At 40.4% G+C, this 6,420-nt stretch overlaps 1 pseudogene; it reads left to right on the top strand.

Annotated features, from left to right (window-relative positions):
* Window positions 1-3,718: 3,718 nt before the first annotated feature.
* On the top strand, window positions 3,719-4,850 carry LOC102835973 (annotated as a pseudogene).
* Window positions 4,851-6,420: the final 1,570 nt, after the last annotated feature.

Here is a 6,420-nt window from a genome sequence, read left to right as displayed (position 1 = left end):
CATAAGAGACTCTGGAACTTGCTCTCCAGCATAGAGATGCTAAAACAAATGGAAGACGTCAGAAGGTACAAGAGCTGAACAGAAAATTTACAAAGTCAGCTTGAGAGGACAGTCAAATATTATAACAAAGTGTGCAAAGACTTGGAGTTAAAAAAACCAAAAGGGAAGAACATGCTCAGCATTTCTCCAACTAAAGGAACTGAAAAAAATATTCAAATCTCTATTTGTGGTATTGAAGGATTCTATGGGCAAAATACTGAATGATGAAGAAACCACAAATAGAAAAAGGAAGAAATACACAGAGTCACTGTACCAAAAAGAAATGGGTGAAGATGAGGGAGACAATAGGAAGGACTGGTTGGTCTGAAGTGCAGTGAGACCTGGGAACTCCTAAGTCCATGGACAAGGGCGTACCCACAGAGAGCTAGAGCCAAGAGTGAATCGTCCAGCTAATGTGATGTGAAGGGAGACACACAAAACGCCCAAACTTGCAGACAGTATCCATGTGACCTAGCTTCAATGGCTTGATGATCAGTACTCGACTGGAGGAACACAAAGAAATTTGAAAAAGGAAACACATGTAAATTGCTACAATTCAATGAACTTGATCAATACTTATGGATGTAGTAGCTCAAATTAAAGACTAAAAGAGGAGTCATCACATCAAGGATCAAACCTATCCCCTCCCACTGGACACAAGGTTGATAGGGACTAGATATTGACTATCTAAAATGGGGGAGGGGGGAACTATAAAAGCACAAAGTAGCAGGCTTACACATTTTCAAGAGGGAGTTTCAGAGTGTATTGGGGAAGGTAAAATCACTGAATTGTTTTCATCTTGTGTAGAAAGTTCTGGTGAAAGGAGATGGGGATAAGATTCCTATGATTCAATAGTAAGTAATTGTTATCATGACTAATTGCAATTGTCACAACTGTAAAGGATTTTTGTAACATAAATGGGGGCATATTTAACCTAACATTCCAGGAGTAGTGGACCAGAGGACCATCAAGGGAGAAGAGTATGAGGAGGATGTGGGACCCTATCCAGAGAGCAGAGACACCAGAGATAGAAACACAGATGACATGGAGAGCTAGAGCAGCTGAGAACTCTAGACTCATGGAAAGAGAAAGACTGCATGCTAGTGACTAGGAGGCAGTCTTGCAGAATGTGCCCTTTGGTTGTTTAAATGATTATATATTCCTGAGTGCTTTTGTGTACATCCAAAAACAGAGTAAATAGAAGTAAGTACTTTTGAATTATGATGCATAGAGGGGATTGTAATCATTGCAATTACATGAAATACAATAGGATGAATGCAAAATCGGTGCTCTCTCCTGAAAACGATCACTCAATTCACAACAAAAGCTTTAAAAAAGAAAAGAAATGGTCTATGTTCAACCATTTCAAGAGGTAGCATCTGATCTAGAGATGCTGTTAATGAAGGAAGAAGTCCAAGGTGCATTGAAGTCATTGGCAAAGATAAAGGCATTGTGAATTGATGGATTATAAATTGAAAGTTTTCAACAAAGTGATGTGGCAGTTGAGGCACTCACTCATCGATGCCAAGAAATTTTGAAGACAACTACCTGGCCAACGGACTGGAAGAGATCAGTATTTGTGCCCATTCCAAAGAGAGGTGATCCAACGGAATGTGGAAATCATTGGACAATATAATTGATACCCTGTGAGTAAAGTTGTATTAAAGCTAATACAGAAAAAGTTGCAACCATACATTGACAGAGGACTTCCAGATGTTCAAGCCAGTTTCAGAAGAGGATGTGGAATGAGGAATACCATTGCTGATATCAGATGAGTCTTGGCTGAAAGTAGAGAATGCCAGAAAGATGTTTACTTATGCTTTATTGACTATGCAAAGGCTTTTGATCGTGGAGATCATGACAAGCTACAGACAACATTGTGAAGCATGAGTATTCTGGAACACTTAATTGTGCTTATGAGGAACCTGTACATAAGCCAAGAGACAGCTATGTGAACAGAACATGGGAACACTGAATGGTTCCAAATTAGGAAAGGTGTGCACTAGGGTTGTATTCTTTCACCATACTTATTCAATTTGTATACTGAGCAAATAACCTGAGAAGCTGAGTTCTGTGACGAAAAATGTGGCATCAGGATTGGAGGAAGACTCATTAACAACCTGTGATATGCAGATGATACAAATTTGCTTGCTGAAAGTGAAAAGGAGCATTTACGGATGAAAATCAAAGACCCAGCCTTCGGTATGGATTGCATCTCAATGTAAATAAAGCAAAACTCCTCACCGCTGGATCAATAAACAACATCCCTATAAATCCAGAAAATATTGATGTTGTCACAGACTTCATTTTGCTTGGATCAACCATCAACACTCATGGAAGCAGCAGTTAAGAAATCAAACGATGTATTGCGTTGGTCAAATCTGCTGCACAAGACCTTTTTAAAGTGTTAAAGAGCATAGATGTCAGTTTAAGGACTAAGATGTATCTGAACCAAGCCATGGTATTTTCAGTAACCTCATGTGCATGTGAAAGTTGGATCAGGAATAAGGAAGACTGCAGAAGAATTGTTGCATTTAAGTTATGGTGTTGGAGGAGAATAGTGAAAGTACCATGGGCTGCCAAAAGAACAAATAGATCTGTCTTGGAAGAAATGAAACCAGAGAGCTCTTTGGAAGTCAGGATGGCCAGACTTTGTCTGTCATACTTCAGACATATTTTCAGGAAAGACCAGTCATTGGAGAAGGATATCAAGTTTGGTAAAGTGGAGGGTCGGAGAAAAAGAGGAAGACCCCCAATGAGATGGATTGGCACAGTGACAGCATCAATAGGCTCAAATGTAGCAACGATTGTGAGGATGGCCCAGGACCAGGCATTGTTTTGTTCTTTCTGCATAGGGCTGCTATGAATGAGTACCATCTCGATGGCACCTAACAGTAACAATAACAAATACTGCATGGAGTAGTAAGATGTGGGGTGTGAGAAATGTTTTATAATTCTTTGACTAAATCTCAATCCTTTAATGAGTCTTCCCCACTGTGCTTTTATCCCCACACATGTCTCATTTTTTCCTCACTTAGGAGAGACAGGAAATCTAAAATGAGACAAATCACAATGCCAAATCCACAGCCATTGACTCAATTCTTACTGATAGTAACCCTCCATAGACTTTCTGAGACTGTGCCCTTTTACAGGAGAACACAGTCTCATCTTTATCCCACAGAGCGTCTGATGGGTTTGAACTGCCAACTTTGTGGTTATTAGTTCAACAGCTAGTCCACAGCATCATCAGGCCTCTTTAGGGAGGGCCTGAAGAAGGTAACTGCTGTTACTCCTTCAGCTACTTGAGCTATGGCTCTAGTCAAGTTTTCCCCGCAAGAACGTAGGTCTTTGTTATGAGCAATCCTCTGAGCATACTTAAAAAGTTGTTTACTTTGGAGAAGCCCCTAAATCTGTTATCCTGAGATACTTCTTAACCCTTCAACCAAAACTATCCTATGGCCTATTGCTGCTGCACCACAGACGACTGCTACCCCTGGAGCAGAAAGCCTCATCTTTCTCCTGCGGAACAGTTGGTAGTTTCAAACTGCTGACCCTGAGGTTAGCAGCCTGATTCATAACCACTACGCAGCCAGAGTGCTCCTTGGAGGCCAAGATGGCCAAACTTCAGCTCTCATACTTCGGACATATTGTCAGAAGGGACCAGTCACTGAAGAAGGTGGGATGGAAAACAACTCGTGAGTATTATACTTCAATGTAGGTTACTTTGCCCATTGACCTAAACAGTGAATCACCCAAACAGGAAGTAAAATTCAAAGCTCACTACCTGCCCAAGGATGATGAGTATTACCAGTTCTGCTACGTGGATCAGAATGGTGGGGTCCGAGGAGCAAGTATTCCTTTCCAGGTCCATCTGGAAAGTGAAGAGGACATCCTGGTTGTTAGCACTCAGGGAGAGGTGGAAGAGATTGGTCAACAGAACAAAGCTTTGTAAAGAGAACCAGGAGCTGTGTCAACCTCCAGAAGCAGAGCTCAGACATTCAGCTTGAGCTCCAGAAGATGCAGGAACCACAGGAGGAGCTAGAAATCCTAAAGAGCATCAGTAAGAAGTTGGAACAAAAAATGAAAGAACAAAAAGACAGTTGGGAGACAGAGTTGCTTCAACTCAAAGAGCAAAACCAGAAGATATCTTCAGAAAATGAGAAAATGGGAATCCGAGTAGATCAGCTTCAGGTCCAGCTGTCAAGCCAAGAGAAAGAAATGGAGAAGCTTATTCGGGCAGATGAAGATAAGACTGAGAAACTGGAGCATCTGAAAAAGGAAAATGATCACCTATTTCTCAGTTTAACTGATCAGAGGAAGCATCCGAAAAAGCTTGAACAGACAGTGAAGGAGATGAAGCAGAAGGAAGGAGCAGGAGTTAACAGACCAGAACTCCGACCTATCAAAAAGACTGAGTGAGAATGAGTTTATATGTAAAACTCTGAAGACAGAAAATGGAGGAAGAAAATGATTTTCTGAAGACAGAGAACAGCAGATTGCTGAGTAACATGGGTCTAGACTCTTTACTCTATCAAGTGTCTATAACTCAAGGAGGTGTGCCACAAAATCCAGGACTTGTGTGTGGAAACCCATATTGTGGTTTCCAGGAAAGTTCTTCTCACAGTCTGGTTTCCATCCCAAAATGCTCCAGCTGCAACATGGAGTTTACTGATGATCTGGACACAGAGAATCACGCTTTGGAGCAGCATGTGCAGGCCCTTTGTTTGGACCGCCCAGTTTGTGACAAGAGCTTTCCAATAGACCAGAAGCAGATCTTTGGGGACCATGTGTTCTGCCACTCTCTATTATAAGTGTGACGGCCTCGAGAATGTTGGTAGAGTCTATACAGCAGAACCTAACACTTCTGCTGTGAGTTATAACTCAAGGTCCCGCCTAATCAGAAATTGTTGTTGTTGTTGTTAAGTGCCATCGAGTCGGTTCCGACCCATAGCGATTATTAGGGATTTATTCAGCTCTGCTGTCCGTAGAGGTGGAGTCTTTGATTATCTGAAGAATAGTGTTAAAGGTCATTTGTACTTGGTCCTAACTCAGAGGTCTTATCCAGCTGACTGCATTAGGTTAGCTAAAAATGGCACAGAAGAGAAAGCAGACATCCAACTTGACTACCAAAGATTTCTTCTCATGCTAATTTCTCAGTTTCTACCTGAAGCATGGTTATGCCTGAACCACAGAAATGAAATAATATATCTATCACAGCCTGGTTTTCTCCAGACACCTGGTAGGCAATTTTCTATTCTGATCTTTTGCACAGCGCTTTTATTGTTAAGTCCTTTCTTAATGATAAGTAGGAATTTTTGGACATTATATGGATCTGAAACTTTTTCTGAACAGGTGAGTTTCAATATGGATGAGTCAATAATGAGTGACAAGCATTGTTGATCATTTTAATACAAAAAATAAATTAATTCTCTATTTAAAAAAAAAAGCAAAAAACTATCCTATGAAGTCATTTTAAAACTAAACAACAATGCAGCCCAATCAGTAAAGAATGTATCTTTTGAGTATAAGACAAATGGACAACAGTAACTCTTAAACATAAATGAGAAATCTGCAGGAACAGTGAGACTAAGTTGATGTTGTTGTTGCTAAGCGCTGTGGAGTCAGTTCCAACTCAAAGCAACCCCTGTATAGGGTTTCCTAGGAACAGCTGGTGAGTTTGAACCACCTACCTGTGGTTCACAGTCCAGTATGCATCTTACAGAATGTCTGAGTGTAAGTTAAATGGTAATAGAACAATCTGAGTAGACACAGTGAGATTGCTGGTACAAAATCAAGGTTGTAACCAATGTCCTTGAATTGCACAGCAAGAAACAGTTAAACAGATTTATGTTTTGCTCTTTACAGTTTCTCAAAAATCGAAATATGTTTTTAATATTTAATAATAAAATATTATTACTTTTCCATTCTATGCCAGATATTTGTGAGGATTTTCCTTGGCTCTTTACCATGAGATCCCACTTAAGGATCTAGAATAAACTCCACCCCACCCCAGACTTATCCCCACGAAGGTTTTATCATTCTCATGCTAGTCCACACTCAGCCTCTGTTGTTAAGTGCATCCATTGAGTTCCAACTCATAGCGACCCTCTAGACCCTCAATAGAGTTTCCAAGGAGCAGCTGGTGGGTTTGAACTAGCGACCTTGTGCTTAGCAGTCCATTTTTTATTCTACAATTCCACATACTCAATCTCTAGCATATATATATATATATAGATAGATATAGATATATAGATATAGATATATATTAATTACCTTTAAACACCCCCACACACACACTTTATGGCTTCAGGGGTTTCTGCTCAGGTAAACTGATCTACTCTGTGGTTTCTCGCATTTTCCTGAAAACTTGAGATGGCAGTT

The sequence above is a fragment of the Chrysochloris asiatica genome, unplaced genomic scaffold, assembly GCF_000296735.1.
Source record: "Chrysochloris asiatica unplaced genomic scaffold, ChrAsi1.0 scaffold00097, whole genome shotgun sequence".
NCBI classification, from domain to species: domain Eukaryota; kingdom Metazoa; phylum Chordata; class Mammalia; order Afrosoricida; family Chrysochloridae; genus Chrysochloris; species Chrysochloris asiatica.
Note: the sequence above shows the minus strand (reverse complement) of the source record. Positions and strands in the feature narration are given on the sequence as shown.